This window comes from Monodon monoceros, unplaced genomic scaffold (assembly GCF_005190385.1).
Source record: "Monodon monoceros isolate NGI ecotype Baffin Bay Population unplaced genomic scaffold, NGI_Narwhal_1 Super_Scaffold_12, whole genome shotgun sequence".
NCBI classification, from domain to species: domain Eukaryota; kingdom Metazoa; phylum Chordata; class Mammalia; order Artiodactyla; family Monodontidae; genus Monodon; species Monodon monoceros.
This window is the reverse complement of record NW_021703768.1, coordinates 136,290,140-136,310,130: the sequence shown is the minus strand read 5'-3', so window position 1 is coordinate 136,310,130 and position 19,991 is coordinate 136,290,140. Positions and strand designations below refer to the sequence as shown.

The window sequence follows — 19,991 nt, the reverse complement described above, 5'->3', positions numbered from 1 at the left end:
TCTACCTTTCCTCAAAGCCAGAACCTGAAAGAGCCCGAGTGACTGTGGGAAAGGATTTAGGTCTGTTCAACGAGTTGCAAAGAGCAAGTTCTTTACAGATTCTTTCAGGTTAGATTTGAGGATACGATTGGAAAATGGTTGTAACAAACCTAAGGCGAGAAGAGAATAGAGAGAAGAGAAAAGAAAAGAGGGAACAAATGCCCCTCAAAGAAAATGTGGAGATGGGGTAACATCCAAATTATCTAAGTGGAGCTGGGGAAAGGTCACGTGATTGGTAGTGTTCTCCTTAAAGAACCATTATGGCTTGATCTTTGTACTTTCTGCCTTGTGCAATTTAGGGAACGTGCAGTTTGTGCAATTTGGAGAACTTCAGTGTGAGGTCACTGGAATGTAAACTCCAGGAGGACAAGGACCTTGACTGTCATGCTTTCTTTAGCCCCAGCTTTCAGAGTACTCTTCTGCACAGGGTACTAACAGATATGTATTTCCATGAATCAGTGGATTAATGCATTACTGATCCCTTGAATGAGTAATTGGTGGGAATCCAAGTCCTTCTTTAGTCCTTTTCCCACTGGGCAGTGCAGCTTCGTACTTAAAAGCTTATGCTCTGAAGTCACACATGGATCCTGGTCCCACCTCTGCTGTTTGTCCCACCAGTGTGTTCCCTGGGAATTTACCTGAGTCTGTTTCCTGTCTGTAACATGTAACCAAAAAATTACTACTTTGTGAGGTCTCATTGAGGTCATAGATAAAAACTGCATAGTATAGTTCTCAGTAGTCAATGAGTATTAGTTCTTAATGTTAGTCTGAGCCCTCTGCTCAGACCAAAGTGGTCTCCCCTTGATCGTCAAACTTAACCTCCAGCCTACATGCCTTTGCTTGTATCAATTATCTTGTCTCTCTAGCATGTTGTGCACAATGTCTGGCATATAACATAGAAACCTAAAACACTTGGATGGATAGATGGATGGATAGATGGATAGATGGATGGATGGATGGACGGAAAATTAACTTATAGTCTCTGGCAGCTCCACAGGAATTTATGTATCTTCATACTCACCCGGGTCAGCCCAGTGCCTTACCTACAGTAAGGGCTCACTAAATGTTGGTTGGATGGGGATAAAAGGAAAGAAAAATCAGAAAAAGTGAAAATCAAGACCAATGCCCACCTGGTTTCATTCTTCTTTCAGGGTGTCCTGTTGAAAGACATTGTTGAGAAGAGAAGCAGGGAGTTGACAGCCACTCTCTGAACTCTATCCCAGGGCCGTTTTAGAACAGGAAAGTTAATTATGGAACCAGATTAACAGTTTCTTTTTTGATATAGTCAAAGTAAAACCAGCAGGATGCAATTTAGCTCTTCCCCACTTTCCAAATAGCAGCAAATTTTCATACAAAACAAAGAGGCACTTGAATTGCAAATTGCTTAGAGAATCAGCCAGCAACCCCAACGGAAGGATATTTCTGCTACTCTCAAAACCCGGCTGTTGCCCTTTCAGGATTAACCATGTAGTGGGACGACAAAGGCTTGGGCGTCTTGCTGTTTCAACTCTGGGCCACGTGGGAGGAGGTGACCCATTAAGGTTTGCTGGAATGCTGCAGCATGGTGTCTGCTCAGAACATTTTTTCTTTTGTCTGAGTCATCTCTAACTCTTAGATCACTAATCTCCACTCACAGAATTGGGGCTGATGGGTCCCTAGAGGTCATCTCAATGAAAGGTGGCAAGAGCAAATGCCTATGAGGGCAGACAGGGACATAAACGAACAGATCAGGGGGTGAGAGTGTGTGTGTATATGCCCACTGGGAAGTAGGTGAGGACTGGGGTGAACTCAGAGCCCCCATCTAACCATCATGGTCATTCAGGAATGCTGGCCCGTTGTTGATCATTGCTAGATAGTTCTGAGAAGACTGTCATCTGCATTATCTGGATTCTTACTTGAAATATTCTTCTTTTTAGCTGTTGGCATATAATTAATAAAGGAAGAAAATACCATCTATTGGCTTGATATGGCTTGTGGGCCACCAGCGTAAAACTCCTGATCTAGCTCAACTTCCTTTATTGATAGATGACGAAACTGAGGCAGAGAGAAGGAAATCATTCATAAAAGGTCACAGAATGACAAAATCTTCAGGCTTCTCATCAAGTGCCTAGCTGATCACACCACACAGCCTCCCTTAGATCCCTGTCCCCTACAAGACACAGGGCAGCTTCGTTTTACAAGAGTATTTATAAATCTTTTTTTCTGACTTAAATAAATGACTCCTATTTTTGGCAGAGGATTTGGAAGGTCCACATCCAAGGATACATAAAAATCCAAGGAAACAAAATAAAACCACACACTGCTGCCCCTGTGCTTTTGTTGCTGGAGAGACTGGAGCCTGGGGTGGGAACCTGGCTAGAAACAGGCTACTTCCAGACACAGCCACTGGAGGGCAAGGTGGCATCTCAGTTGGGTTAGTGCCAATAGGTGTAGGAAAGTCAAGACAGGGGTTGAAAATGCATGAGTTCATAGCGGCCAGGCAGGTGGCAGAAATGAGTAAAAAAAAGAGAAAAAAAAGAAAAAAGCCGGATGGATAATACAGTGAAGAAAGAAAATATGTCTAAAGGACTCAGGCACTTGGATTCAGTCCATGTCACTGTGTGGGGGGTACATGTAGTGTTGACAGTCCTTTTGATTTTTTTCAAGTGCAGCATAAAATCTAAGTTGTTATGTAAAATTTTTCAATCTTTAAATGTAGCTCAATTTAAAAAAAAAGTTAGAACACACAAAGGAGCAGGATTTGGGTTGTGGCCTTTCTTTGTGACCTCTGTTTAGTGACTCACTGTAAGTGGACCAGTCACTGGGCAAGCGAGTCAACTGGGTGGAGAGCTTGCTTGTGATCAGTCAAGTCACAGACCAGCAGACACAAGGGCACGGAGATGACAGGGTCAGGACGACGAGACAGGCAGCAGAGAAGATCTGTAGACTCAGGGCAGCTGTCACCTGGGGAAAGAGGGCTTCCACCAGAGCCACCCTGCAGCCTGGGCAGATCCTTGGGGGGAGATGATCTTCTGTGCAAATCTAAGGCACCTACTGTGGCCTTTTGTAGTGTAGGTGTGGGTGTGTGTGCACACGCGTAACAGTCTTTACTTTGCGAAAGTCATGTAGATAATCTCCCTTGGTAATCCAGTGGAAGACTCCTTCATTTTCTCTAAACCAGAAATATTTGAAGTCAGTTAAGATAGCAGTGGGTGTGTTGATCCCTTCCACTTTGCTGCAATGAATCGCTGAATGAGTAGGCGGCAGACTAGCATGGCAGGAGCCCTTGAGCGGAGGTCTTGGACCTCCCACCCTAACCTTTCTCTGAGCCTCCATTTCATACCTTGTAAGGTGAGATTTATGATACCTGCCCTCCTTCTCTGTTTTAGTGAGGATTTTCGATTGGAAGAGACAGAAAACCCAACTGGCTTAAGCAAAAAAGGATTATGTATCGGTTCACGCAACTGGAAAGTTCAAGCATTTCGATCATAGCTAGATGCTAATGCCCAAGTAACATCAAGGCTTGGTACCTCTTACTCAAAACTGCAGCTGTGATTTCCCACGTTGGCTGCCAGCAGCTTCAGGTGTGCATCCTCACCATCCTGAGTGCAACAGAAAGAGAGCTTCTCTTCCCCTACATTTTCAACACAAGTGTCAGGACTGACATGAATTGGCCTGAATTGGGGCCTATGCCCACCCCTGAACCAGTGAATGTGGCATAGAAGATGGAATGCACTGGGTAGCTGGAATGCACTGGGAATGAGAATACGCATTTCTCAGAGCAATTAGGCATTTAACTAGAGTTTATGGAAACAGGACGTGCACCCGGAGGATAACAGTTTATTCCTCTCTGGTAGAAATAAACTCTTCCTCCTGAAACAACTTCCTGGGAAAATGTCCAGCCTGATCCATGAAGTTTAAAGCTGGAGTCATCCCGTAGGAGAGAAAAGGGCAAAATACTTGATGACTGGATGATGCCAAAATGAGATTGTATGTTTTATATTGATTTTCTCTCCTGCATCTTGCAGGCTTGCTTTGACAGGAGGATCAGGACCGGTGATACTTGTTTCAGTGAAAGCAGGAGTGTGAATCGTGAGTAGTTTTTCCTATTTGTTTGTTATAGAATATGAACTCCTTTCTGGTACCAAGATGAGATTTATTAAACTACCATTCCTTCCTCCAACCAGTTTAAACAAATATCCACTGGCCTTATTAGTAAATCAGATGCCAAGTATATGGCTTAACTTTTCTCTATTATATATATGTTCCCCAGAGCAACATAGGAACTCTCAAGGTACAGATCACTTAAGATATATTCTTGGCTACAAGTAACAGGAAACACAGACTCAAGATGGCTTAAGTAATAGGAAAAAGATTATTAGCTATCATAACAAGATGTCCTAAAGTAGGATAGGAAAAAAATAAAGTAGGATAGGTCCATAGTTGGTTAATTGAATAGTTCAAAAATGTCACCATGATCTGGGTTCTGACATCTTCAGTGGACTGTCTCTTTCATTTATTTTTTTATCAGCTTTTCCAGAAGTCCTCCAGCAGGCTTTCACTCACATTCATTGGCCAGAACTCTGTCACTTATCCTTGCTTAAATCAATCCCTGGCAAAGCAAGATGTGACCACCATGCCTGGCTTAGACCAATCATTAATCTCTTCTTGGGGCTAGGGATGGGATCCACATCCTCTGAAGCACGTGGTCACATAGAGGAAAGTGAATATCTGAACAAAATTAAAGTCTTGTTTAAAAGGAGAAAGGAAGGATGAATATTGTAAAGGCTCTAAGGTGATACTGTGCACATTTCAGATAAAAACTGGTACAGGTACCTGAGTTCCAAGGCATCATATACTCCATCACTGAAGAAAAAGCAGGCCCCCAGCCTTGGCAAACCTTCCCCCAAGTCGTGCATAAAATTGAAGAAATATTTAGAAATACTTTTGACTCTGGATATAAAACCCAAGGCATTATCATTGTATGATATGCAGACTGTTTCTCCAAGTTGCATAATTATAAACTCCCCCTCAAAGAATAAACATCGCTGCCAACTTAAAAAAAAAACAACTACAAAACAGTATTAAATATGCATTGCTAACTTGACTTTTTAATTTGTCTGGGATCTCACAGAGGCGTGCACAACTCTATAGATACTGTGTGCTTAATAAAACCTTCCACCTGCCTAAAAGAACTCAACAGAAAAAATAAAGCTTTAAAACCCAATTTTTTTAGCTAAAGAATTTGAGTTGATGCCTGAAAATTACCAGTAGGAGTTCATCCTATTAAATTGGCTCTCAAATTCATTATTCTGTGCATTGACTACCATCATTCATGTCTAGGCAGTTGCTCTGTGCAGCCATAGGAAGATAACATTCCTCAGATGTCTTCATTGGGTTTTGAGTCACCTGTGAGCTGTGTGTGGTCTTAAATTTGAATATTTATAGGAAATGATTGAAGAGGTGCAGAAAGACTTTCTTGCCCCCAACTCTCTTATTGATCTGCCTAAAATGTCCACACCAGTCCCTGTCTTGGGCCTTGAAGTTCTCAGCTGCAGTACAAATATGCTACCTGGCCAAGACGGAATATTAAGCTATTCTTATACACCTCAATTTAAGTTTATCCCTTAGCACCAGTGATGACTGAGACACAGGATACCAATGTGTTTACGCATAGAGAAAAGTGCCCCTGGACCTATAGTAAAAATTATATATATATATATATATATATATATATGTGTGTGTGTATTTATATGTAATGGAGATGCGTATTACATTCACACACACAACACACATACACACAGTGTTACATAAATGAGTTACTTTTATACAAGCTATTCTATGACCTGCTTTTTAAGCTCAACAATACATTATAGACATCTTTCCATTGCATCATGTATGTGTGTATACACATCATTTTTTACCATTGATTAATATTGCATTTCAGGAATAAAAGGTAAGTTATTTACTCAATCCTCAGTTAAAAGATATCTGTCATTACTAGTTAATATTTTTACTGTTTTAAACTATACCAAATATTCATGTGCACAGAGATTTTTCTCCACACTTACGGTTATGTCTTTGGTCAAGATTCTAGAAGGGTGATCACTGGGTCAGTGAGAGACCCGTGGCTGTGTAAGGGCAGAGCCATTAAAGACTAGAATCTCGACACAGCCATGTGCCAGCAGAGCATGGGCCGTTGGGGGGCTCTGGATATGCCTGTGCTTTGGGCTCCTGCACGAGGGAGAGGTTAAATGACAGGAAGAAGAAAATGGGGGCAAATTGCATCAAATGTGAACTTTGCTAAACGCCACATTTTTATCTTGCCCTATTACAGAACAGTAAGGGAATTACTGTTATTATAGGCGATTATATTTATTTTTGTGTTTACTTGAGTAATGGTCTGTCTGTCCTTTGTATAGACTGTAAACTCCCTATGGGTAGGAGCCAGGTCTGGTTTTCTTTTGTTGTCTACAAATACATACCAAATACCCAACATATTTACATTGCTGTGTGGATGTAATTTTGGGGTGAAAGAGTGAACAAATTATATAGAAAATATTTCATGATGGAAAGAAGGAAGTTCCTAAAGAGTGAAGTGTCTAGAGAATCTATGCTCTTCTTAATCATCTCACATAGCTCTTACTATCACTTGTTTATTATAATCTACATCCCAAAACAATGGAAACACTATACAACTCCAGGTGGTACTCCAGGATCTTAGGGCAAAAGACAATTCTGCCCCAGGAAGTATTGTATAAGGGGCAGCTTGTACTAAATGACCTCAGGGGTCAACCTATGTTTATGACCAGCATTTGATTTATTTTTACCTTTCTTTTCCTAAACAAGATGTGGTTCGGTGAGTTTATGAAAACCAAAGAAATGATGAACTTAGAGATGCGACTTTATATGAAATTCTATCCCATTGCAAAATGAACGGGTTCTGTAATGTTGTACCAGTTTGATTTGCTCCAAAACACACAAGAAAGATGAGATTTTTTCTCTTTCCATAAATGATATATATTTGCTTTTTCTATTTTCAAAAATGTTTCATGTCATTCAAGGCTTTATCTAAGTTTCTTGAATTTTTGTCATCCTTCCCAGAGCAGCAAGGGTGGTTTTCCTGTTCCCTAAGTCACTTAATGTCCGGGTGCCCAGAAAAAGAGCTAGCTGAACAGACACACCCTACACCCATCGCCAACTGACAACTCCATTGGCTCCTGGGCTTAGAGTATCAAAATCAGTTCTCCAGGAAGCTATCAGTTGCTCAGATGAAACTTACTGGGCAACTCTGATCTGGTCAATACTTGTTATCTCTTCATTCTTCCTCAAGTATAATATTCCTTTAATGGAAAACCAAGTCTAGAAATCCTTCAACTATCTCCAAGGAGGAAGAGAGATTGCTCTTTGGCTGCTCACAGTGAAGTTTGGAGACCAACAGAATTAGCATCACCTGGTCACTTCTTAGAAATGCAGAATCCCAGGTTCCACCCCAGACCTAGTGAGTAATAATATACATTTTCTCAAGACCCTCATGTACTTTGGTGTGCACATAACAGATCTAAAAGACAATTTTTTGTAGTCATTCTCCCTGATACCTTCTCCCACAAAATGAATGCGTTTTAACCCACAAAATGAAGCACATGTGAAGTAGAGTATTATTAAAAGTGCATTATTTCCATAGCTCATACTATTATCAAGTTAGGCAGAAAAACAAACTTTCATAATCATTTGAAGGACACTTTCTATATTTAAGAACAATTATTTACTCCTCAGAGCATTTCATTATTTTTCAAAACAATTTGCCCTCTATTCTCTCGTTTTTTCAAAATGGCAGCCCTACAATAAGATCAAATCATGGCAAAAATGAGAGATAGGATAAGGTGATCTTTGGTGCTCCTAGGTCCTCCTTCTGAGCTTATCTCCTCTGTTCTTTTAAGATTTCAGGTACTATCAGCTTCTCTTCAACCCTTCCCTCAGGAAAAATCTATTCTTGGGACGACATGTGATGCCAGCCATTTTATATTTTATGTATGCTCATAGAGTCATTCTGATAATTTTTAGTCATCTGTCTCATGATGAAAGAAAGACTTGGGTTTCCATTAAAGGAATATTACATAAGAGGAAGCGTAAAGAGGTAAGAAGTATTAATCAGATCAGAGTTGGCCAAAAGTTTCATCTGAGCAGTTGATAGCTTCCTGGAGATCTATGTTAAGAAGGATTCTGAGGCTATATCTGGGTTCACCAGGAAAAAAATATTTTGTGAAGTCTGCTGTGGGTGTGGGATAAAGCCATACATCAGCCATATAATGTTCCCTACCAACATTTACTAAATCTTTGTATGTCATACATTGTCAAGCTACTCACATGCTGTCTTAGTTACCTACTGCTAAATAAAAAATTGCCCCAAAATGTAATAGCTTAAAAGAATAATGTTTATTATCTCACAGTTTCTGCATAAGGAGTCTTTGAGCAGATTTCCTGGGTTCTCTGTCTCAGGGTTTCCCACAGGGACACAATAAAGGTATCGGCCTGAGCTGCAGTCTTACTCAAAGGCTTGAATGGGGAAGGATCCACTGACCAGCTCACGTGGTAGCGTTGCGTTCTTTGAGGACTGTTGCACTAGGGTCTCAGTTCCTCACCAGCCATTGTCCAGAGACTGCCCGCAGTTCCTTGACAGATTGCCCACTCCACAGGGCAAAGATGCAAGAAGAGTGAGAGAGGATGACAGCAAGAGGGAAATCACAGTCTTTTGCACCTAGTTATAGAAGTGTTGTCCAATCACCTTTGCCTATTGTATTCATTAAATGTAAGTCATTATGTCCACTCAAGGGGAGGGGATTACACAGGGCATGAATACTAGAAGGTGGGAATCATTCAGAGCCAGCTTACAATCAGGCTGCCATACATAGTTTATTGCATTTAATATTCACCATGACCTCTTAAGATAGGTACTATTATTATCCCATTTTTACAAGTGAGGAAGCAGGCATAGAAAGGCAGTCATTTATTCAGAGGACATAGCTAATAACGGACAGAGCTGGGATTTTGACCGAGGTCCATTGGCTTTAAAACTGATGTTCTTGTCACTGTGCCCTTTGTTATCTCTAGAATTACACTACAGAGTGGTCTCAAAATAGTTTGACCGTGAGCCTCTATTAGCAAACACTTTCAGGATACACCTTCACTATATGCGTATGTGTTTATAAAGTGCATCTTAATCTGTAAGTAAATATGAGTTAAGCTTACTTCAGAAAGTGATTATGAATAGAAATTCTCTTATCCACACTGCAGTGGATCGTCTTGCCTTCCCCTGGGGTCTCTCCCGCGTTGGAGGCTACCGAGCTAACCCCCTTCCGGCTGCAGCATCCTGTGGTCCCTGGCTCCCTAGTGGACATCCAGTGGGCTGACTGGAGATACAGTTGAAAGCTTCTGCTGCTCAACCACTAAAAACAGGGAGAAACTGGCTGTCAGCCTCCTCCTCTACCCATGATGAGTGTTGTGGAGAATAGTGAATGAGGAGTTTGAACAACTGCTTCCTCTCACTTGGTGTCATCAAGTCGCTTAAGGAAGGATATTGCAGGATTGGAGCAGCTTCCTCCCAGCCTTGGAGCCCTGGGGCTTCACTGCAGGGGGGAAAATAAATGCCTTTAAATCTGCCTCCTAATCAAGTTTGAAGGATAGAGAAAAATTCAGGTGCAGTTTCCAAGTGAGGCTCTAAATTTTATAAAGACCTATTTATTATTGCATAAAAATTATGTTTATTTTCAATTCATGCACATAGTAAAAACATGTTTAATGCATTTTGGATATTGAGCAAAAATTAAGGTTTCTGCAGAGGCTTCACTCAACTTCTCTGCTCTCCTCTCCTTAAATAACCACTTTGTGTGAGTGCCTCCTTCCAGTAAGAGTCTCTATCTATTCAAATATGGATGCACCTTGTTTTTTTTGTAACCCTCACGGTATACGCGCTGATCTACACCTTGGTGTTTTTTTCACTTATTGTTTCTTGGAGACGGTGTTACATTAGTGCACACAATGCTTTCTTATTCTTCTTAATGGGCACGTAACATTTTGTAGTATGAATGAATCAAAATTTATGTAAACAGTTTCCTATAGATGGATACTTAGGTTGGTTCCAATCTTTTGCTCTTATAAACAAAGCTGTGATAGATACAGTGTTTAGAGAATTGCTTTGGAAAGCGTTTGGCTTTTAATGTTGCTGTCTAATAGCTTTTTCTGACCACTTAAAAACCATGAAGTCATTGTTTGAGCCAGGTTGGATATGAGGGACATATAACCACCTTCCGGATTCTTCCAATGTATTTCTCTGAATTGCAGTCCTCCCCTTGCTCCAGTACTTAGTGCCTTAGTGAATAAGCCCACAGTGCTGCTTAGAGAAAAGTCTTATGTGGCTTTCCTGGAAGAGTAGAGAAACTAAGGCTCCACCTTCCATCTCTGGATTTCCCAATGCAGTCCTGGGAAACAAGTATAAGAACTCTGCTCCAGACTAGCTAACAGGATTTATCCAGGGAGATATGAGTGGCCTTGACCAGTGGCAGGACGGTGTGGTAGGAGAGCACCAGTTCTGAGGTCAGTGCACTTGGACTGCGTGGGTGATTGCCCAAGTCAAGCTACTGCTGGGTCACAACCCTATACGTAGAGGGCAGGGAGAAATTGAAGAAAATGGCCGATGACTCCAGATTGGTAGGTGGCTGTTTAAATAAGCAAGGGAATTTACTTATGAGGTTTGTCTTGGGTGGTCACAAAACAAATGGATTTCCTCACCCACCTGCCAGATCTGAAGAGTTTATATAGAGGCCTTATCTGGGTTCAAGCACATGCACCGTCCAAATGATCTCAGCAGCACATTATTATCTCAAGGCTGTGTCCTTGGACAGCTTCTATCAGGAGGAAGGCAAGAACACACATTCCAAGGACAGGGGTAGGGGTAACGAGCGTCTGGTTGCTCGGGGCCAGTTCACAGGTCAAACTGGTGGTCATGCCTTGTTGATGAACTCCCCCGGGAAATACTGTCACCAAAAAATGGATTGGATACTAGCCAGGCACAAACCACAGATACCCACTTTAGGGGTTGTTCAAGCAGAGCCTTCATCAGCGACCCTTTGTCACCATCGCTTCTGTAGCTCTAATCCTTTCTGCCTCTCTGGTCCTCTTTCCTTAGCAAGACTAGATGACCTCTGAGGTCATCCATCTCAGGCTTTCCCCAGCTTTGTGATTTGCCATCACATATGGGGGAAGAAGTCAGGCTCAGGCACCTGCCTTTATTTTGTTTGACCCCCGTCTTGCCAGATCACTCAGAATTCACCAGCTGCGGGAATCTTCCCCTTTCTCTTGCCCTCCTCGCCAGCTGCATATGGGAATTATTCACAGTCGCCCAACTGAAATGCCTTCTGAAGACACATGTTTGCATTGATTTTCAAATCAGTATTCTGGCCCGGGTGACAGACACGCGCACTGAAATCTCAGCCTCTGCGTTCTGACGGAGCAAGAATTTTCACGTGTGGACAAATTGTTATAAGGATACAGATGACTAGGCTGACTGTATCCTTCCCTTCCACCAAGTGTCACGGAGGGAAAATCCTTAATAATAACAAGAGCAGGGCTTCCCTGGTGGCGCAGTGGTTGAGAGTCCGCCTGCCGATGCAGGGGATATGGGTTTGTGCCCTGGTCTGGGAAGATCCCACATGCCGCGGAGCGGCTGTGCCCGTGAGCCATGGCCGCTGAGCCTGCGCGTCCAGAGCGTGCGCTCTGCAACGGGAGAGGCCACAGCAGTGAGAGGTCCGTGTACCGCAAAAAAAAAAAAAAAAAAAAAAGCAGCAGCAGCTGCATTTGAGTCCCTGTTTTATCCTGGAGTCTATACGAGACATACAGCATTGTGATGGACAGTACAGGACCTGGCATCAGCCTAAGTGGTTTGGGCCCCCATCTCCATCACTCAGTAGCTGTGTCACTCAGCACATTTCTTGATCACTCTGGACATCGGTTACACAATCTGTGAAAGCAAATAGACAAACAAATGAAAAACACCAGTAACCACACTTACCTCGAAAGGGCTGTTGGAAAGATCAAACAAGGCATCCCATGGAAAGTACTTAGCCCAGTGCCTGGTGCATAATAAACACACAGTACCAGCTGGCTGTCCCTGCAAGATTGTTTCTCCTCATTTCGTAAATGTGCAAACTCAGAAGCAGAGAAGGTAAAAAAACCTGTCCAAGACTGAAAGTTGCAGAACTGGGATTTAAACTTAGGTCCATCTGCCTCATTAATTCTTCAGATATTTATTGGGTGCTTTCTATGTTACAAGCACTGGGGATAGAGCAACAAGGGAGCAAGGTACGGTGCTGGTCCTCATGGAGCTGACCGTCTAATGGGATGCCGTGGAGCTCCTTCAGCTACCTCCCACTCACTGCCTTTGCAAAGGTGCCCCACTAACTGAAGTAGCTCGTATTTATTGGGTGCTCATTTAATCTCTTCAGTAGCCCTGGAAGGTAGATACAATTATCAGCATTTTACAAATTAGCAATCTGAGGCTTGCAGAAGGCAGAACACCTTGTCAAGGTCATGTAGGTCAAAAATGGTGGAGCTGGGATGGAAACCCAGGCAGCATCCTAGCACAGTTCATCATATCACTTCCAAGGAGGCAAGCTGACTTGTGACTGGGATTGGAGCTAGGGCTGAAAGCGATGTTACTGATGCAACCCGCATCTAATCACATGTAAGGGGTGTCCCCTTTTTGTGCCCTGAGCTCCTGTAGTTACCGTCTGAGGATAAAAAGTACTAGATGTTTTTATATTTAACCATGAAACAAATCAAGTGCAGTCTAATTAAAATCAGGCAGCGGGACTTAAACCGACTCTGCTCTCCTAATCTCTATTTAGTTGCATTTTCAAGGACCCTGCATCAAGAGAAAATCTCTGTTAGGTCAGCCAGTGGCAGATCCTGGCCCCCTTCAGCCCGTGGGAATGGAGCTTGACTTGGCCGGATGCAGACAGGCGTGGCCTTGAGGAGACGTGAGCAGGGGCAGAGCCCCGGAGTCTGGATGATAACCACGGCCACAGCCTGCTGATTTCCGCAGAGCTGCTGCAGACCGTGGAGAGGGCTGTGTTCAGAGGAGTCTAACCAACTTCAGTTCTGCCTCCCTGATTCAGAAGATTCATCCGAGTCTCCACACGCGCCTGGTGGGTCCAGGGAGCCAGTGATGCCGGTAATAAGTAAAATGCCGCCAGCATGATTTCCCCCCCATTTGCTCACTTTATTCACGGCTCACAGTTACCAGCCAGTGAGGGTGGGTCTGCACGCCTCTAAGGCACTGTAAGATTATTGACAAGGAGTGAAAACCAGGCGGAAAAAAAAAGAGGCCTTGCCCTTCAGACACAGCCAAACCAGCCTGGAGCCTGAGCTCAGGACTGCGTTACTTACAAAAGAGAACACCCAGCCAAAACATACTAGATTTGTATTCTTGTTCCCATCCTGGAATTAAGAAATCTAAAGCAATTAGTCCTTCATAGATCAAGCCCCCTCCTGCCTCCCAAGGTGGATACTCAGCTCAGGAAAACATAAAGAATGGCCCAGTAGTGCCAAGGAAGCCAAGAAGCCTTGAGCCTTGCGGCTCCAGGAGGGGGACACAGTATTTTCACTCGTTTTATGCATATGCAAACTCTGAATATCCAGACAGGTTATGAGATCTGCATAAAGCCACACAGCAATTTGATGAAAGAAATGGAGCCGGAACTCTGATCTCTCTCTGTTCCTGATGCCACTAAGACCTCAGCTGTGCCTCCAGGGAAGAGGTGGGGATGCAGACGGGGTGCTGGTCACAGCCAGTGCAACCCCGGAAGCCCTCAGTCCTGATTAGCTGGCCTTAAGTGGCTGGGACCTCGATTTGCTCTTCCCATGGGGCCAAAATGAAGACCGGTGTTGTTTAGTTTTTTATGTCCACCTCCTGGCGTTATGCTGGTGAAGCTTCTAATGAACCACAGTGGAAGAACACATACTTCTCAATTAAAGCCCTTAAGAAAGTCTGCTGCGTCTTCCTACCTGTGGAGGAAAACACTGAATCGAGAGTCTGTATATGAATAAACAAGAGAAAAAGTGATATCTGTGATGATCCACAGACTAACAGGAGTCTTTACAATGGCAAATGGCCCGAGAGACTTCAGACCCATCATACTGGGTTTTCGTAAAGTAGCTTTCGTCATTGCTAACGGCATCCATTGTTAATGGATTCTGCAATTAGCCATCAAAGGAGCTGGGAGGTCAGGCTGCATGGGATGAGCATGTCTGACTGCCCATCATGTGATTGCTTGCTCGAACAGAGGCAGATGTTTCTGGCACCCTGAAACCCTCCCAGGCAGAACTTGCCACTACACTGTAGCAAGGTGGGCAAGTCAGAATGGGATTGGAGGCTGAGGTGTGCCACTTTCTAGTGATGTGATACTGGAAAAATATTAACTGCTCTGAGTCTAGAATTTCTCAGCTATAAGATAGAAGCGCTAATGTAACCTAACAAATGGCACATATGGTATTTAGCTGAATAAATGGGCCATCTCGGAAGCTGTAGAAGTACCATTCTAATAGAGCTGGAAATGACTCCAGAAATTACCTCCCCCAGAGGTTCCCATCAGCATCAAGTGAGGTGTTTTTGAAATACGTAAAAACGCACGTGGCTGGACCACAGACATTTCTATCCCACGCAGCCTGCTTTTACACTCTAACTTCGTAGACCTCCCTGGTCCTTTGATATGTAATTACAGAGTCTGTTTAGGACAAAAATACAGTGTTTCCATGAGCAAAGACTATTTTTCAAAATCTGATAGGGACCAGGCCTCTGTAGTTTTCAAAGCTCCTCAAGTGATTCTTAAGCAGTCAGATGAGCATGAGTCCTTAGAACAATCTTGGGGAGCCATTGACCTAAGCCACAGAGAGGCTAAGAAAACTGAAGGTCACAGAACCATGGAACTAATTAGCTAATAATAATAACCACAACAAAAACAACAACAAACACCCTCAGTTTTTCTGATTTCTAGTCTAATGACCTTCTCGCCAAATCAGTGCAACAAAATTAAGAACAAGACGGTTTTCATGGTTGATTGTCTCAAGTGCGGTCCATGAGGTCCTGGTTGCTGATGTGCTAGCAACAGTTTAGAGCCATCAACTGATTTTTTTCCTGAGGATTCACTGTGTATTTCAGTCAGAACCACAAACCCAGGGATATTTGAGGATCTGAGTGTTAAAGCATCACTGACTTCCCCCGGGAGGGCTGGCTTTTTAGGACACAAAGTCACAGCCCAGGCATCTGCGCTCCATCCCACAGACACCACTGCCAGTGGCTTCCTGGATGATAGACCTTGTGTGCAGCAGGAAATGAGCCAATCAGAAGCAAACCTGGCATGCAAACCTGTAGGGGGCACCATGTATTGCCCACATAGCCTGAGGATAATATTGAGAAGACCTACTTTTCCCAGAGAGCTGACCATGTGCCAAGTATTGAGATAACTTAGTGAGCAGTCTTAAGAGTGTAAAACTCCTGATTGTCCTTTATTCTTATTTATCCTTGCTTCATGGTTTGTATTTTTTAAAGATAGCTTTATTAAGTTATAATTGCTATACCATAAACTGAACTTATTTAAAATGCACAATTTGATAAATTTTGACATATTTATAGACCAGTGAAACTGTACCACAATCAAAATAACAAACATACCCATAGTCTCCAGAAGTTTTTTCTCACTCCTCCCCAACCCATTGTACTTCTGTTATTTCTTGGTCTGACTTCTTTCACTCAGTATGATCATTTTAATTTTATCCATTTTGTTACGTATATGAATAGTTCTCTTTTTATTGCTGAGAATTTTCCATTGTATGGGTATACATGCATTTATAGTTTATCCCTTCACCATTGTGCCTAGTTTTGGGTTATTACAAATATAGCTGCTCATTTGTATATAAATCTTTGTAAGAGCGTATAAATTTTTTCTTTCCATTTTGTAAAGACAAATAACTAGGAATGGAATGTCTGGATCATATTATAGGTGTGTAAGTTTAACTTTTTAAAGAAACTGACAAACTGTTTTCCAAAGGGCTGATATCATTTTAACATTCTCACATTCCCTGGAGAGTTCCAGTTCCTCCATATCTTCACCCAAATTCGGTATGACTGATCTTTAAATTTTAGCCTTCCTGACAGGTGTGTAGTTTTATCTCATAATTCCCAATCCCTCATCTATATGCCTTTTATTTTTTTTTCTTACCTTAATGCAGTGCCCAAGACTTTCAGTAAGACGTTGAATAGCAGTGGTGAGAGAAGACATCCTTGCTTTGTTCTTGCTCTTAAAGGAAAAGGATTCAGTCTTTCATCAGCTATGATAAGAGTTGTATGTTTTTTAGACATCCTTTAAAGGTTAAGAGATTTTCCTTCTATTCCTAGTTTGTTGAGAGTGTTTATTTTTGAATAGATATTATGCTTCTTTTCTTCGTATCTATTGAGATGATCATATCATTTTTCTTCTTCACTCTGTTAATATAATGAATTATATTGATGTTGAACCAGATGTATTCCTCCGATAAACCCCACTTCATCATGATGTATTATTACTCTTATACATCGTTAGGTAAGATTTGCTATTATTTTGGTGAGGATTTATTTATCATCATTGTAAGGATGAGGATCATCATTGTGAACATGGGGGTGGGTATCACAGGTCTGAGATGAGCATAAAGGCAAATAAAAAAGAAAGATGGAATATTCCTACCTTTACTAATGCAAGCAAAATTTGTTTTTAATGCCATAGTAATGACTTTTAATGACTTAATAATGACTTTTCCGGGCTTCCCTGGTGGCGCAGTGGTTGAGAGTCCGCCTGCCGCTGCAGGGGACACGGGTTCGTGCCCCAGTCTGGGAGGATCCCACGTGCCGCGGAGCGGCTGGGCCCGTGAGCCATGGCCGCTGAGCCCGCGCGTCCGGAGCCTGTGCTCCGCAATGGAAGAGGCCACAACAGTGAGAGGCCCGTGAACCGCAAAAATAAATAATAATAATAATGACTTTTCCTTTAAATAATAGAATTTATGTTGCCCTTGATATTTTTCTTAGTTCCAATCTCCTCAGTTGTAAAATATGGATTCATAGTGTGCCTACTTCCTAAGATTGTAAAGATTAAATGATTTAATGCATAAGAAGCACTTAGCGCAATGAACATGTCATAATTGTTCAATGAATGTTAGATATTGTTGTAATTACTATTAGACCGTGGATTTAGTCTTTATAAGCTGTAAAATTTACCCAAATCTAAGAGTAGAAAATACAGTGGATGATTCAGTTGTGTACATTTATATATATAATAATATTTATAGAATACGGCTACCATTTAAGGCTTTAGTTACAGTATTTGTTTTGTTTTGTTTTGTTTTAATTGCTATGTAACATATTCCCAGAAGCTTAGCTTAAAGCAGTACTCATTTATTATGTCACAGTTTCTCTAGGTCAGAAGTCCAGGCAAGGGTGACTTACCTGGATTCACCTGGCTGGGTTCTCTCCTCAGGGTCTTCCAAGGCTGAACTCAAGGCATCAGTTGGGCTGTGTTCCTTTCCAGAGGCTCTGGGAAAGAATCTACATCCAAACTTATTCATATTGTTGGCTAAATTCAGTTCCTTGCAGTTGTAGCATTGTGGTTCCCCATTTCCTTGTAAACTGTCAGAACTCCTAGTGGTCACACACATTCCTTGCCTTGTGCCCCCCTTCTATCCAACTTCAAAGCCAGCAGTGAAAAATCTCTCCTCATCAAATCCCTCTCACACTTTGAATTTCTCTTGCCAGGTGGAGCCCAGTCCCTTTGAAGGGCTCATCTTATTAGTTACACGCCCAGGATAATCTGTCTTAAGGTCAACTGCTTTGGGACCTGAATTATAACTGCCGAGCCTTTTCTCCACAGTCCCTAGGATAGTATTTGATTGGATGGGCGAAGGCATGTGTAGACCTGGGACCAGGTCTCTTGGGGGCCATCTTATAATTCTTCCTACCACAGATACATTTTCTCATCAACTCTGGCTTAAATCAAAATAAGAGGGGACTATAAAATAACGAGAGTGACTTCCTTTTAACGTGCCGCTTGTAAAAATAATTCTTTAAAGATTATTCTCATTGTTTTATAATCACACCCCATATGTGGGACACCCAAGCCCCTTGGCCGGCACTTAGCAGGAATGAGGGTTAAAGATGCTAATGGAAATGTATTATTAGACTCTCTCGAATAATCCCAAATATTCCTCAACACTGGTTGTCACTTAACCTTTTTATGCCTATTTGATCACCTGTAAAAGAAAGAGATGAATACTTACCTCGCAGGGCTGATATGAGAGTTTAAGGATCTGTTTTACATAAACGATTATGCTGATGAACAGCTGTCATTTCTTGCAAGCTGACCAGGTGCAGGCATTGCACATGCTTCCAAGGCATTGTGTTGTAACTGAAGGTGTGTGGCTCCAGAACTGAGGCCAGCGCCATGATTCAATCCCAGCACTGTCTGCTTGGGTGAATTTTTTAACTGCTCAGAGCCTCAATAACTTTAGATCTAGAGTAGTAACAAAAAGGATAGATCATGGATAATAATAAAGGATAGAAAATGGTCACAACATAAGTGTGGACCTAGCCTTTGGCATCCATCCAATATATGGCAAGCATGTAAATATGGACCCTATGGTAATAACTCTGCTTCTAAAACTGCATTTATTCAAGCACCTCCTTCATATTTTTTGCCCTAAAAGCATGCCATCTATTTGTCCTACCTGTATACCCTATATTCTTGTAAATCAACTTTATTTCTTATCCTTGAGGTCATGGTTTTGATGTGCTTATTTCACTTTTTTCCTAAGCTCATGTTAAAATAAGTGCATAACTGTTAAAAGTGCACTGAGCAAAATTGCCATGTGCATCCCTTGAGATGCATGTTGGGCAGTGAGGATGTGAAAGGCCCTGTCTCAGTGAAAGACAGTGCCCACTGAGGTCCCTGAGGAAGTAAATTGAGAGCTACCCAGATTTTAAACAACTTTGTTTTGTTTTTTGAGAAAGTGCCTTGAAATTGAATTTATCTGATGTTTAAAATATGCCTAGGGAATAGAAAAAGTCATATTTAGTTACAACAAAATTAAAATAGTCAAGGGCTAGAACTCATACTCAGATCTTTCTAATTCTAAGGCCCACATTTTTTGTTTGTTTGTTTTTTTGCATCACAACCAAAACTGGAGGCAATGGGAAGGGGGTGGGGAGCGGGGAGAGTAAGAAGAAAGATAAAAATACAGAGGAAGAGTGACTGGCAAATTGGCATCCAGAGAGAGAGAGTAAGAGAGAGACAGGGAACTTTAGGAAAGTGGGGGGGGAAAGGATTTGGTAAATTCTTAAGTGATTATAAACCTTTCTTGTAACTCCATGTTTGGGCTCCTATGGGTTTTAAAATAGAGTTACCTCATCACTTTTCTTTGTATGTTGTTTAGGTGATTGACAGCTCTTCAGCTTTCTTTTCTCTTAAGACTTTAGAAACCCTCTCAGAATCCACACTATATGGCTGCCCACTAGGGCAAAATTGTCAACTGTAGAAACACGTTCCTAATCAGGGCACTGTGACTCCAGGATCTGAAAGTCAGGTTGGGATCCTTAACTCTGAGTCTCTCTCCTTGGTCTAAAAATAACCATGCTAATTATATTATGGTAACCACCTGAAAACGCTGTTGAACATGAGAATGAGACGGTTTCAGTGCTGCTTTTTGACTTTCTACTCCTTGCTAAGTGGCTCTCAGGAGGTGAATTTCTTGCAGCTATTTGCTTCAACAACTGGAATTAAATTTTCTGCCTTTGCCACTTCCTGTCCCAAGAAGCTCTGAGGTACTGACTGCTCAGTACCTAGGGAAGAGCACTTTCATTCTATATTTTAATTAGGCCCTGACATCTGGTATGGACT

At 42.0% G+C, this 19,991-nt stretch overlaps 1 protein-coding gene across 1 annotated transcript in view; it reads left to right on the top strand.

The window, feature by feature from the left end:
* Positions 1-4,070: 4,070 nt before the first annotated feature.
* ATP10B (ATPase phospholipid transporting 10B (putative)) overlaps positions 4,071-19,991 on the top strand; it is a 223,478-nt gene continuing 207,557 nt past the window's right edge. Inside the window, exon 1 of the mRNA XM_029216255.1 lies at positions 4,071-4,110. The gene's annotated coding sequence lies outside the window, so the exon portion shown is untranslated. The remainder of the gene's footprint in view (positions 4,111-19,991) is intronic.